At 33.2% G+C, this 16,180-nt stretch overlaps 1 long non-coding RNA gene across 7 annotated transcripts; it reads right to left on the minus strand.

The window, feature by feature from the left end:
- Positions 1-6,686: 6,686 nt before the first annotated feature.
- Positions 6,687-13,330, minus strand: LOC106795140 (uncharacterized). Of its 7 annotated transcripts, none has more exons than XR_001383382.3 (8): positions 12,747-13,330; positions 12,549-12,602; positions 12,186-12,354; positions 11,399-11,447; positions 11,233-11,313; positions 10,457-10,972; positions 7,570-7,737; positions 6,687-7,404 (listed from the first exon to the last, which is right to left on the minus strand). It is a non-coding gene; the product is annotated as an uncharacterized lncRNA (long non-coding RNA). The 7 variants fall into 7 exon arrangements; XR_003263463.2 differs by having other exon boundaries at positions 12,430-12,602; XR_005887176.1 differs by having other exon boundaries at positions 7,570-7,732; positions 12,186-12,602.
- Positions 13,331-16,180: the final 2,850 nt, after the last annotated feature.

Raw genomic sequence — 16,180 nt, forward strand, 5'->3', positions numbered from 1 at the left:
TAAACACATTGACTTTGAATTAATTTCAAAAGATAAAGGGTTCACACTCACTTAATGAAAACATTGTAGAAATTGTTCGAATAAAAACAAAGTTATCCCAGCTCAAAACAAGGTCATCCACACTGAATAAAGAAAACTAAAACAGAAAACATAACACAATTATATCGTTTACGGAAATTATAACATGCAAAGTAAAATCCTATGCCCCAATGTCACACTTATCAGAGCATGTCTCTATCACAGACTAAGTCTCTCCGGATCTATCATGGAACTCATCATATGATGGCTCACCTGAAACAAAATGGCAATCAGCCCAAACACAAACACACACCGGGAGTGAGTTATCACATTCGTATATAATAAAACAGTAGAGGATGTAAAACATATAATACTTAAAGCTGAATTTATATAAATAACATCACTTCACAAAATCACACATGTTATTCACACCCATTCGAGTTCACACACTCCAGAAAATAATAGCAAACCACAATTGTTAACTCAATGAAAGTCAAACACAAGCGTTATGCGACAAGTACACTAGACTCAAGCCTACATGCAATGTGGTACCATTTTTCAATGAAAAACCTCATCGGGCACCTAGGAGTACACGACAGGACATGCCTCACAGTGGGTAAGTCAAGTCACTTTCACTAAGTGAAATCATAGAAAGACCAGTCAAGGTCACGCTATTTTGCGAGAATGCTCCAACCATGTGGGATCGGCACAGGCTTAAAGGAGCACTCAAACTAGATGACCCCCAAGGCCTACACTCTGAAGAGTCTGTTAGGGTCTCTCCCTCCTGATTCAGGTCCAACCCAAAAAAAACATTTGAACACACAGACTCTACCTATGAATTATGCAATGCACACAACTACTTAATTGTTTCCAAAATCTTAATTATATTATTATTCTTTTTAAAAAAAATTGAACTCATCGGGCATTAAATCATCGCCCTTAAAGGGTCTTACAGTTGTGTGATTACATAATTCATGGCTCACAACTCAAAACATACAACATCTCAACAATCATGTGATTCACAATCCATTACGTACCAAATGATTATCACTTACACATAATCCCAATCACAATCTCATAATAAAATAATTTATCGCATCCCATGCATCCTACACACATTATTCAATAGTAACATTTACTTGACACAACAAAAATATAAATTAAATTGAAATATATTAATTCAACAAAATAAAATAAAAAAAACTTCTACAACAATTAATTTATAAAGTAACAAAAATAATCACTATGAAATAATAATTTCTATAACAACCTTATTTTATTTATTCTTCTTCTTCTTCTTCTTATTATTATTATTATTACACATCACAATGAAGATGCATACTTGAAATACTCTAAGACAAAATAATCACATTACCAACCCATTTTGTATACTTCCAAATGTTTCTTAATGCTCCAATATATATATTAAACTGCTATAGGAAATCACAACAACAAAAACAATGCCACGAGGAAACACGTACAGGGCATTTTCACCAACAAGCTTGATATCTACTTTATATATATATATATATATATATATATATGTGTGTGTGTGTGTGTGTGTGTGTGTGTGTGTGTGTGTGTGTGTGTGTGTGTGTGTGTGTGTGTGTGTGTGTGTGTGTGTGTGTGTGTGTGTGTGTGTGTGTGTGTGTGTGTGTGTAATTCAAATCAGAAACCACCATATTCGGTTAGCCGTTTATGAATTAATATTTCCAAATATTACATGTGTAACTACTCCTTTAAAAAAGATTACATGTTGTAACCATTTATCAATTTAATATGAAGAAAAACATTAAGGTATTAAGTATATTCTCTGCACCTTAAATTAAATGTATACCTGCTGTAATCCGTTATTAATTTAATATGCAGAAAAAAAATTAACATTTCAATATGCAGAAAAACATTAACATGTGCTTCACTTTAACGTATCAATTTTATTTTTATTTTTTTTAATTGCTGCAGTTTGTTATACTATTAAAACATTTGAAAGAAAGCAATTATGTCCTTAGTAATAATGCTTACATGGCACAAAATAGTGTAATTTAAATCAAATATATTATTTTCAATTAAAAAGAACCTCTACAACAATTAATTTGAGATGTAGCAAAAATAATTATTAGTATGGAATAATTTTACATAGTATTTAATTTATTATATATATATATAGTATTTTCAACAAAGTCATACAGTACCCGTGGTTCATAAAATTTGATTACAAACAAAAGGGAACACAATTATTTGGATCAAATTTTTCATTCCAATGATAACAATTCATTGACACATTCCAAAAAAAATAAATCACAAGCGTAAAACAACGGAAATCATACGCGTTAATATACAACAAGAAATCAAGTAATAACAATTGAAAATTTTAAAAAAAAATCTGATATACACCAAGAAAATATCATATCAATATACACAACAGGATCATAGAATTTCATAATAATAGATATTACACTCAATTTAGCGTAAGAATTATTCAATTTGAAAGGATCATGAATTAACATTTTATAAAAACAACCCAAAATACCCCAAAATTGATACTCTAGAGATCCCTATACATGTTCATTCTAATCCCCAAGCGTGAGTATCTCATCCCTTATCTCGATGTAGTCGTTCAAATGTTCTCCGTTAGCAATTGTGGCGTTTCTGGTGCTCTCTAGAGCTCCTCCTCCGATTGCTCTGTTAGGGTTCTTGTGTGTCAGAAAAAGAAAAAGGAACAAAAGTATTTTGTAAAAGCTGCTCTAGGTTAACATTTGGCTTATATAGTGGGAAATTATGACCTATTTACTTATACTTATTTATTTATTTATTAATTTATTAATTTTATTTATTTATTAAAAGTTATGGTTGTTACAATAAACATCATTGGGAGAGGAAGTAGTCATTCCAGATGGAAGCTTCATGTAGATTTCTTCTTTGAGATCACCGTGAAGAAAGACATTCTTCACATCCATTTGATGTAGCGGCCAAGATTTAGAAGCAACAATGGCGAGGATGGTCCGAACGGTAGTCATCTTGGCAACAGGAGCAAATGTCTCCTCATAATCAACCCTACATTCATGTTTATTACCAAGGGCTACTAATCGAGCTTTGTAGTGGTCCAAAGAGCCATTGAAAAGAAACTTGATAGAGAAAACCCATTTACTTCCAATAGGTTTGACCGTGGGAGGGCAAGGAACAATATCCCAAGTGTGATTCTCTTGAAGTGCTTGTAGTTCTTCTTGCATTGTTTGTTTCCAACATTCATGTTCCATAGCCTGTGTGTAACAAGAAGGAATGCAAATAGAAGACAAGGTAGCTGATAGAGATACAGGTGTATAAAAACCATACCAATCAGGGGGTTTAGACGGTCGAGTGGACCGACGAAGAGGTATGGCAGGAGTGACAGGATCTAGTGCCGAGGCAGAATCATGAAGGGAACTTGGATCAGCCGGGCGACATCTTTCATACACAAAACCAGGCTTCAACCGTTCCACAATTGTGGAAGAATCTGAAAAGTGTGGCATAGGAGATAAAGAGGAAGATGGTGGGTCAATAAACGATGGAAAGAAATATTGATTTTCAAAGAAAACCACATTCCTGGAGATTCTAATATGACAAGACTGTGGATCATAACAAACATACCCTTTTTGAGTAATAGCATATCCTAGAAAAGCACACTTAATAGAAATTTGTTACGTTCATGAGCAGGAAGATGCACAAAACAAACACAACCAAAAGTACGAAGATCAGAGTATGAAGGAGAATGCCCAAACAACTTAAAAAAAAGGAGAAACATTTTGTAATGTAGGAGAAGGTAACCGATTTATTAAATGAACAGCAGTAGAAAGTGCTTCACACAAAAAATGAGGAGGAACAAATTATTCAAGCAAAAGTGTTCTTACTATGTCAAGAAGGTGACAATTTTTTCTTTCAGCAACACCATTTTGTTGCAGTGTGGATAGACAAGAACGCTGAGATATGATCCCTTGATTTTGAAGAAAACTTTGAAATTCATGAGACATATATTCTCCTCCAGAATCAAATCTTAAAATTTTTATGTGAGCAAAGAATTGAGTCTCAATAAGTCTGACAAAATGTTGAAAAACAGAGAAAACTTATGCCTTAGATCGAAGAAAGTATACCCAAGTAAATCGACTATAGTCATATATGAAACTAACAAAATACTTATAACATGCATGAGAAACAACAGGTGAAATACCCCAAACATCACTATGAATAATGTCAAGACATTGGGTTGCACGACATGCATTATTTGGAAATGGTAAAACTTTACTTTTGCCAAGTTTACATGTAGTACAATCAAAAGGAACAAAAAAAATTTTTATTACCCAATGAACCAGATTTTAACAAGGTACTAAGTACATAAGAATTTGGATGCCCTAAATGATTATGCCACATTTTATTTATTTGTCTATCATCAATACAGACTAGAGAAAGTAAAGGAAAAGTGGGACAAATTGTGGAAGAAGATAAGTGTAGCGGAAAAAGTCGCCCCGCTTTAGGTCCCTTCAGGATTATCTTCCCGGACACTTGATCTTGCACAATACAACCATAACAAGAAAATTGGACATTATAATCATGATCAACCAATTGGCCAATAGAAATAAGATTTGTGGAAAGATTGGGAGACACAAGAACATTAGTCAAGGAATGGGAAATATCACCAATAGCATTGATAGGCAAAGAGTTTCCATCAGCTGTGTGAATTTTCTGATTTCCAATCAAATTTGGCACATTGGAAAGAGACACAAAATAATTGGTCATATGGTTAGAAGCTCCAGAATCAAGGTACCAAGGTTTAGAAGAAAAATTAGGATTAACTGTGAGCCCAAATGCAGAAAATGCAAAAAGAATCATCTGTTGTACCATTTCAGGAGTAAGTGTGTTTGCAGGTGGTGTAGGAATAGAAGTTGAAACAGACAATGTAGTAGAGCTGGAGGCACCAACAGAGGCATGATAAGCAGTTCCTTGCTTCCTTTCAGGTCGAATCGGGCAAGTTGTGATGATATGCCCTCGCTGCTTGTAGTAGTTACATAATTTTTGTGGGCAATCCTTTGCAATATGACCAAATCCTTTACAGTTGTAGCATTGGACAAAATGCATATCTCTGCTCTTATTCCTTCTTTGTGCTGCATATGCCACATTAACCGGAGCACTAGTATTAGTTTTGTGTTCCATAGCTACTTAAGTTGCTATACGTTGTTCCTCTTGAAGGATTTCACTCAAGCATGCATCCAAAGCTGGTACTAGATCACGGTTCATCAAATTAGAATGAGTGACTTCAAAGTCATATCACAACTTTATCAAGAATTGGTCTCTCTTGCTGGTTTCGTGCACTTTTTAGACAGCAGAGAAGGCTTCATCAAAGATTCCAGCAAAAATAATGTTTGAATATTCAGTCTAAAGATTTTGAAAACCAGAAAAATATTCCTCAATTGAGAGACTCCCTTGTGTAAAATTAGTCGTCTCATATTCCAATTGAAATCTCCTAGTTGTGTTCTCTTGATTATAAACCTTTTTTAAATAATCCCACATTTCCTTAGCAGTTTTATAAGGCCTCAGATTAAAGATAAAGTAAGCCTCAACTGAGCTAAGTTTCCAGGTCATGATTTGAGCATCTTTGATTTCCCATTAGTAGGTGCTGGTTTTTTTTTCCATCAATATGACCCCATAAATCTTTCCCTTTGACAAATAATTTGAATTGAAACTCCCGAGCAGAATAATTTTTTCCATTGAACCGAACAAGAAAGGAATCGGACTTTTCATAAGACATGATGGAGTAATAAGGTTCAATAGTTGAAGTAATGACAAAACACAACAACAAAATCAGAAACCTATGAAAATGCACAAACAGAAGGCATAAGACTTTGAAACAAAACTTGATTGCAAACCACTTTGCTTGCTCCCTATCTCCCAGGAAGATAAATCACAAAGACACCCACAAGATCACAAGACAAGAATAACATTTTCTATGGACCAGAACACAAGAGTTGACCACGGTTCAGAGTTATGACTCTGATACCATGTCAAAGTATCAAGAGACTAGAAAATATATTACAGTATGATAAGAGCTTTTGTTTTTGGAAAAACATCTTTGCCTTCTATGACCTTTCTTTCTTAAATAAACAGCAAAATATATGTTTTTCAAGGAGATGATAGATTACAAGAGTTATACTAGGAAGGGAGGGATTATAGGAGATTTCCTATTATCGAAGATATACACGGAAGGGAGAGATTATCGGAGATTTCCTAACAGCTATAAACCTATTAAAACAGGTAATAAATTACATTAATATACATTAACACATTCACCTTCTGTAGTGTCAGAATTAGATTTTCAAATTGATGAGGTACTAAGTTAGATATGGATGCATTATTTAACTACTCTCCAATTAAAGGGGTAATTGCATAAATTTTAAGGAGTATATGATATCTAATGCTACCCCTGCTCTTATATAGCTACATATACACACACCTACTAATATCATAGGGATGTTGTTATTGATAATTTGTACCTGTTATATGTAGAAAAGTGCTAACAATACACTTTTTCTACTCTTTATTATTAATTAAGATTTATTAAAAAACTACGAAATTATGAAAAAGATTCATTAAATAAGATGGGAGACCAAAATAAGATTTTGTGAATTTTAATAAATTTCAACCAATAAAAAAATGTGTTCAAAAGAGTGTATGTACATGTTTGTTTTAATGTTTGAGGGGTCTTAAATAGCCATTCGGTCAAAAGTAACAAATTGTTACTTATCATAAAATGACACTTTGGAATCCATGTCAACTAATCGTAATGCAAATACAAACATGCATTGCGTTGCTTATAGTTTTCTTGGATGTATATATTTAGTTCACAAGCACGTAATATATGACCAGAGAACTTTGTATTAGTGTATTTACTTCCCTGCCTGCAAAATTATGTTCATCGAGCCTATAAAGTAGCATGTGTTTCTTTAATTTCCCAAATTATAGTCTTGAACTGTTTGATTTCTTACCTTCTGCTTGCAAGTGGACTAATTTGTACACTGATGTTGCAAATACATGGATTGATTTTGAGAATCAACATGCTTCTAATATCTTGTGTAAGCAGGTCAAGTGTTCATGTTTTCTCTTGGAAACAAACAAATATTGTGTGTGAGCCAATCTGACATAGTGAGAGATATCACCACATGCATATCCTTGGACTTTGGGAAGCCTTCATATCAACAGAAACAACTAGGGCCTTTGCTGGGTCAGGGTGTTTTAACTTCAAATGGAACTACATGGGTCCATCATAGAAAGATTCTAGCTCCAAAACTATTGAGATATTGTGCGTTCCATTTTTCAACTTATAATTAATTCATTTGTACATGTTGATGTTACATATACCTGGAAACAATGACCAATAGAGAAGCATGGAAATTAGAAAAGGAGGTGAAAAAATTGATACTCCAGGGGGTGAAAGAAAGAAAGGAAACTAGTTTTGAGAAGGACTTGCTGCAAATGGTTCTTGAAGGTGCTAGGAATAGTAATCTAAGTCAAGAGGCCACTAACCGTTTTATTGTTGATAGTTGCAAGAATATATACTTGGCAGGCTATGAGACAACTGTAGTTGCAACTGCATGGTACCTGATGTTGTTGGCCTCAAATCAAAATTGGCATGATCGCGTTCGCGCCGAGGTGCTAGAAATTTGCAGGGATAGTATCCCAAATTTTACTATGCTTTGTAAGATGAAGCAGGTAAGTATCATTAAGCATCATATACTAATAGTTTCACATTGAATTTGCCAACACATTGATATTGCATTTGTGCAACAGAAATTAAAGTGTCAGTGTACACTTGGTTTATACTAAGAGTATGATATATCATATTAATAGACAATATCTGTTAGTAGAAAAAAATTGATACATTTTAATTAAATCAAATACCAATATAATTCCTAATATTATAAGTATCAACTCACAATGTCGGGACATATAAAGTGGGTTTAATGATTAAGGGGATAGTAAGAGAAAAAAGATCACAGGTTTGATCTCTTCTGCTAACAAAATTAACATTCTAATAAACTAACATTTGGTGATAAAAAAAACTCATAATGTCTGTATTAACAATTTGATTCCCAATAGATAAAGCAATAGATTCTATACTAATGGAGGCAATTCTAATGCCTAACATTTTTTTATATAGTGATATTTTCCGAAGATATTAAGATTTTCAAAATACCACCAACCATAACTAGCATTTTTTGTGGCAGCTAACAATGGTTATTCATGAATCATTGCGCCTTTATTCCTGTAACCCCCAATTTTTTGTAAAATAAATAAAAAGATTTTTATTTAAAAGTAATAGTTTTTAGAAATTAAATAAATGAGAGGAAAGGATTTTTGTTAATTAAAATAAGGGTTTTATAGTATTAGAAAATAAATAGAGTAAAATAATATTTTAGAAAATAAATGAATTTTTTAATTGGTTATTTATTCAATGAAAGAGTAAAATAGAGTTCATTTTATAAAATAATAAAACAAAGAAAAATAGAGTAAATAATAGACTTAGATTATCCTAGATATAAATAGAAACATATTAGGTCAGTTTTTATATTTAGATATATGTTTGTTCTCCTTTCTTCCTCTCTTAAAATCTTTTCTTTTTATCGCATACACCCAAATTTGTCCTAATAAACTTACGATTTTAGACTCGTTAGCCATTGGATTATTCTGAAATTTGGACGCCACCTTGGGAAATCATTTTCATATATTTCCACCGTTGGGGTTTATGAAATAATGTTTCTAGAGAGAAAAATGTCTCTCACATAGAGACTAAAATGGAGGCTCTAATCCCTTCTGTTTCTCTCTAACTTGGAAACCCTAGCAGAGTAACCAAGGAAAAGCTCTAACCCCATGTTGTGAGAAGTGTTTATGTATAATTTGTTTGTGTTTTGGACAAGAATTACTAGATTAGCGTGAGAATTAGATTGTTAGAAACATTCTTTGTCATGTTTTGGTCTCAAGCTTATTACGTGTTGATGATTATGACACACACACACACACACATAATAGTTAAAATAAATTAGGAATTGTCAAAATAAATTAGGAATTAATAGTTTGAATAATAAAATTAAATTGAAGGAAATTAACATATTAAGATTCAACGATAAATACTTTCAATGCATTTTTAGTTTAATTATTTATTAACTCTTTTTAATTGAAAATAATATAGTTCGATTTAATATATACATGTTTGGTGTAATGTAAATATTAGTATTGTGTGATGTTTATATGATTCATGAGGTGTGATAGCATGTTGTATTGGGATTGTGACATTCTAATTGAGATTGGGTGTATGTGATAAATTGAGTAGTGTTGAATTATAAGATACATGTGTATTGAGATTTTATACGCATTGAGTTGTGACCTATGAATTATACAATCACACAACTGTAAGACCCTTTAAGGACGACGAGTTAATGCGCAACAAGTATTGTGATGAGATCTACTGTGGGAATCCAACGAATTGAATCACTTTGAGGCGTGATGAGTTAAAATGATTTTGAAAACAATTCAGTAGTTGTGTGTATTGCATAGTTCAAATTCCAGTGGTACATATATGATTTTAAATGCTTGTTTTAATGAGATGATTAGACATATGAACATAACATATTAATATTCACTACTGCAAAAAGATGTTTTTACATTTGTTCTATGACACATTCAAAGACGGTTTACGGTCTTGAACTGTCTTTGTAGCCAACGCCATAGAAAGTCATAACTTTCTATGAAGGTTCTTAAAAAACCATCTTAGAAAAACTGCACATTCTAAGGCAGTTCTCAGGAAAATATCCATCTTAAAAGGATTACATTCTAAGACGGTTATAAAAATAAAATAAATTTAGGATTCTAAGACGGTTTTTCAAATAACCGTCTTAGAATATTTTTTTAAACAAAAAAAATTAATTATATATTATATTATTATTTGAATAAAATATATTTTTAATTTTTGTATTTTCAGTAAAAATTGATATTACTTCTCATACTTTAATTTTCTTCAATTTAATTCCTAAATTTTAGAAAAGTAATGATTTTTGTTTCTTATCAAAGACGATTTTCATCATGAAGAATGGCGAAAATCATTACTTTTTATAAAATTTAAGTACTAAATTGATTAAATTTTAAATTCAGGAAAAAAATAAAATTCCACTGAAAGTACAAACCGAAAACATATTTGGCATTTATTAATTAATATTACGGGTTTACTCGAGTTAAGAAGTTGTGATAAAAATTTATTGGAAATTAGTACATTGCTAACATTAAATGTTACACTTTTTTTATAAAAAAAATGACTTATAAATCTTTAATTATCATGACTATGTTATCTTTTGGTATTATTACTATTATTATATGGAAAGTGGATTAATTGAAAATTTAAAGTTGTAAGGTTATGTACCTGTAATGACATATTATGGAGTTGCGTAGCCGTGTGTACCCACAACTAATGTTGAAACGTGGGTGTCATCTCCTTCGGGACCAAATAAGAGCAATCCTTGAAGAATATTAAAAACAAGACTGATATTTGGCATTTCTAATTATTATTTTTAATTCTTCTATTGCTTTCTCTTTCAAGTTTCAATTAGTATGTGACCTTCAAAAAAAAGTTTCAAATTGTATACATGAGTTGTCAAGGTATCCTTATTTAAATAAGAATATCTTATATCTATTTCACATTATTTTTTAAAATCCCTTTACACTCCTTACAAAATGTTAAATCAAATGAACACATATAGAAAGGTGTTATGAACTTCTTTATACAATGGAATAGAAGTAAAAGTGACACTTACAAAGTCTAACAAGACGTTGGAAGCTTTGAAATAAATTTATTTCAATAAATTTTACCTTCAAGTACCTAAAAACAAAGCAGATGGTCTCGCTGGCCGTGATTTGAATTCTGGATGGAATTGTGCACCTACATAAAATGGATGACTTGGAAGCTCTAAGATCCGCACAAGAAGAATTTCTAAACATACAAAAAATAAATGCAGTGTCCATGCAGGAAACAAGTGATAAAAGAAATGAATTATGTGTAACAATAATATAAAGAAAGTAGAAACACAAAAGCAGGATAACAAATGCAACCACATCCAATTGAAACTGAGATTCTCAACCTTGGTTTCCACTAAGTTAATATTGCTTTGCATCGCAACATTACCCAAGCTAAAAACTTACCTCCATTCATTTTCCACTTTCATCCTTCCCAACAAACTTTAGTCCATCTTCTTCTAAAGTTCCAATAACATCTGGATTTACCTACATAATGTCAATGTCAAATTACAGAACCACCAATCTCCAAAACAGATCATGCAGTCACCAAAAAGGATGTTCATAGGCAAACCTCGTATCTATGCCAATGTCGTTAATCCACATACTTTGAATTGTCGTACCTGGCAATTAGGAACATGAAATTAGGGGACATGTTAGAAGTGTATTAAAATTTTCCACAACATAGTTTGTTCATTTATTAGTTAACATAACATAATTGTTTCATTTATTAATTATTGTCACCTTCAGCATATCATTCACTCATATTACTCGGGTTTTAGGGATAAGTCCAATAATACTTTTGGAAGTGCAAGATGTTGCTGCAGCAAGAGGAATAAACATAGAAAATCTGACACACAAGAGATGGTTAAGTCATATCTTCTTAATTCTCACCTCACTTTAAAGCTTCAACAAAAACAAAAGCAATCAAGCCTTATACTAGATGATCTGTTTATATAGCAGAAAAAATACTACAAATTATCTAGTTTGTGACCTTAGCAGACGCATTTCATAATTCAATAGATAAAGACTTCATGATAAACTTGACAACCACAAAGAAAATATGGAACACATTTCATTCACTAGATCATGACATTCAAGATCCAACATCACACCACATGATCTATATTTCGCGAGAGTCTCCAATATGAAAACTCTCCGGCCAAAGGATGAACCATTGGTATCACTTAGACCACGAAAAGAACCAACAATCAACTGGAAGATATCCTACAAGGAGGTCTACCAAAGATCAGGACAAAGGATAATAGTAAATTATGTTCCCAAGAGCAAAATGATTGTATTTTTAATCAGTAAAAAAGAACATGAATTATAATTACATAATCTGAGTAAATGAAAAGAACCTTTAGACTTTCATCATTGTAGGGAGCTTCAGGTGCACTGATTCGAGTTATCTCACAAGCACACATTGCAACTAGAAGCTTGACAATTGTATTAAAAAAATGGCTTCATAGACTTTAATGTTGATGTCAAAGGTGGCTGGTCCAACTTTGCAAGGCACATGGTTGCTTGCTGCATATGAAAAAAATATTAAGGGGTGGGGTGGATTAGTAATTACCAAACTAAAAATATTGAGAGGTGCCTTACAAGATATCAGAAATGCAAGTAGATATATTAATAGAGATTCAAAATTGCATAACAACAAGCAAGGTTTCAAAGCAGAGTGTTCTTTTCTTCCAGTTTTCTTTCTCATGTTATTTAAATACCAAATAGCATGGTTAAGACGCTTCTTGAGTATCTTCAAAGCATCCTCTGCTTGCCTGCAAATTTAATAGGTAACACAGAATATCAGGAACAATATAATTAAGGAATACCCAAGAGAAATCAACATAAGGATGAATTGAATCAATTACATACTTGAGATCCAAAACTAAAATGCAAGATCAAATTCAAAAGCAACTTACTTTCACTTCTGGTCCTCCTATTTTCATCAAAAGCAACATAATGAGCATCAAAACTGAGTAATTGATAGAAGAGAAGCTCAATCGACTAACTGATCGAAATCCATAAGCTCTTCGATGGGGATGACTTATCCTTACCCTTCTATTTCTCTTCCACTTCGTCTTCCTCTTTTTCTTCTTCGTCTTCGACGTTGTCTTTTTCTCAAACATTCTCCTTCCAAGTCCAAACCCTAAATACCCCCCTCCAGAACAAATGCCACCACCCCTAGATCCCACCATCACCGTCTCCGCCACTCCAAAACCACCCATCCCAATCCCCAAATACCCCTTTCCCCGCAAAAAAACCCCCAACCACATAACCCCGCATTCAAACACCACCGTCGCTTTAAGTATCACAGGCTAGCTCCCCATGGTGGCAACGTCATCACCTCCAATGGCGTAGACCCACGCCATTCTCCGCCAGAAAGAAAAAGTGAGAGAGAGAGAGAGAGAGAAAGAGAAAAATGAGAGAGAGAGAGAAAAAAAAAAGAGAAAAGCGAGAGAGAGAGAGAGAGAGAGAGAGAAAGAGAGAGAAATAAAGGGCCTGTATGTGCTACCCGATAAGATAAGAGAGAGAGAGAGAGAGAAACGAGAAAAAGTATAGCCATTCAAAGACGGTCGGGTAAAATCGTCTTTGTACAGAGTTTTCTAGTATTGTGATAGGATTATGATACTGCCATCTCATTATCTTCAAAGACGGGTTCTACCAATCGATGTTATTGGCATGTCGTAGTAATCAGGTTTTCTAATAGTGATTATTATTGTGTGATATGTATATGATGCATAAGGCATGATAACGTGATGTCTTGGGATTATGAAAGTGTGATGAACTATGTGTAAGTGACAAGTTAAGTATGTGTTAAATTGTGAGATCACACGTATATTGAGATGTTATGTGTATTGAGTTATGAGCTATGAATTGTACAATCACGTGACTGTAAGACACTTTAAGGGCGACGAGTTAATGCGCGATGAGTATTGTGATAGGATCCATTGTGGGAACCCAAAGATTTGAATCACTTTGAGGCGCGATGAGTTAAAATTATTTTGAGAACAATCGAGGAGTCGTGTGTTTTGTATAGTTCATAGATAAAGTCTACGTGTTAAAATGTTTTCTAGGTTGGACCTGAATCAGGAGGGAGAAGTCCAGACAAACTCTTTAGAGTTTAGGCCTTGGGGGTAAATACACCCGGTTTGAGTGCTCCTTTAAGCATGTGTCGATCCCACATGGTTGAAGCATTTTCACAAAACAATGTGACCCTGACTAGTATCCCTATGATTTTACCTAGTGAGAGTAATCTGACTTACCAGTGTGTGGTTTGTCTTGTCATGTACTCCTAGGCACTCGACGAGGTTTTTTCACTAACATGGTACCACATTACATATAGGATTGAGTCTTAGTGTATATGTTGCATAACGTCTGTGTAATGATCAATGTGACTTGTTACGTGATGATGGATAATGAATTGTGTGAGTGTGAAACGTTGTGTTGTACTTGAGATGTGTTGTTTTGAGCACACGATTAATGTGAAGGTGTGAAATGTAATTTTGTGATTAAATCCTTGGGACAAGTGATGTTACGCAATGAGTGGTAAAATAATGCGAATTGTGCTAAATTGAGCTAGTTATACTTATATTATATATATGTGCTTTCGTTTATCTCTACTTGTTTAGAAATATGATAAATCACTCACTGTGTATTGTTTATGTTTGGATCTTGTGATGATCTTGAACCTTGTGTTCGTGGGAGCAGATAGTTAAGTGAGTGACTTTAAAGAACCTCGTGCTAAAGGACGCTGGACCACAATGCTCTGATATGATGTGACATTAGGACATGAGTTTCTATATTAATTGCATTAAGTTTTGGACATGTAGTTTTTATCATTTTTGTTTCACATGTTGAGTCTTTAGTTCATTCTCTGAAGTTTCAGAAGGCCTTGTTTTGAGCCAAAAATATTTTCATACTCTTAATTGATAAATTTTTAATTTGGTGATTAACGCGAATGTGAATATTTTATCCACGTGAACTCCTTTATGTTTATTGAATAAAATCATTTTATGTAATTTCATATTTTCATGTATTTTATTATATAAATATGTATATCAGAGTAGAGGCCATGATTATCAAACTCTCGAGTTATCTCGCCAACTCTTACAAGTTTACGAGTCCACTTGTCCTCTGCGATTTGACTCTTGAGTAAACTTTTTTTTAGTAGACTATGGGCAAACTCTACAAACTCTAAGTAAACTCAGTAAACTCTCGAGTTTACCACCGAGTCAACGAGTTAGCAAGTTAAAAAAAATTAGACCAAAATGTAAGTCATTTTTTATTGTTTTCTCTTTGTATAGCATTCAACATACCTTCATTTAGTGTATTATTCTCAAATACAAAATTCATACCTTTAATAATATCAAACATTTGTTCTCTAATAACATCAAACCCTCGATGAGAATGATCTACAACTACTATAACCTCTGCAAGTTATTATCTAGTAGCGATGTATTATTACTAGACTTGGTTAATTAAATATTCTAAACTTTATGATTTACTATTTTGCTTTATTATATTGTTGAAATGTTTAATTAGTATGTTATTTATAAATATTTTGTTATTATTTTTATATGAAGTAAACTCTTACAAGTCTACGAGTTGAATTACGAGTCGAGTTTATGAAACTCCCACGAGTTTGCATAAACTCTCGAGTTTGCATAAACTCTCGAGTTTGATAACCTTGGTAGAGGGTATCACAATTCCCTTGTAGTTGTGGCGTCAAGGAAAGCCTTCAAGGACTTGAAATTTGGGAACATTGATGTCCCCAAGGGATTAAGCATTTGGGTAATGGTAGTAACTTTGCATACTAATCTAGATATCTAGGGAGATGATGCCTACAAATTCAACCCAGAAAGATTTTCCAATGGAACCATAGGTGCTTGTAAGTTGCCACACATGTACATGCCCTTTGGGGTAGGTCCACGAGTGTGTCTTGGACAGAACTTGGCTATGGTTGAACTTAAGATGCTGATAGCTCTCATCTTGTCCAAATTCATTTTCTCCCTCTCTATGCGATACGTTCAGTCGCCTACTCTTAGGTTGCTCATGGAGCCTGAGCATGGAGTCCATCTCTTGGTGAAAAAACTATGAGTTGTTCCTTGATAGTAGTAGTTCTATGAAGAGATAAATGATATAGTGTTTGTTATGATGTATGAAATTTTATGTAGCAAAGCTAAGGCTTCCTTAAGGTTTGGGCATGCACTCACACCCCAATGAATTGTATATTGTTTCACCAGTTTCCTATTATCATATGTAAAAAAAAAGCAATGAAAGAACTCAACACTCATCATTGTGCTTCTAGCAATTTGCCCCTGTTTATAATATGATGCAGTTTTTTTTTTGTTGC

Source organism: Glycine max, chromosome 11 (genome assembly GCF_000004515.6).
Source record: "Glycine max cultivar Williams 82 chromosome 11, Glycine_max_v4.0, whole genome shotgun sequence".
NCBI classification, from domain to species: Eukaryota; Viridiplantae; Streptophyta; class Magnoliopsida; order Fabales; family Fabaceae; genus Glycine; species Glycine max.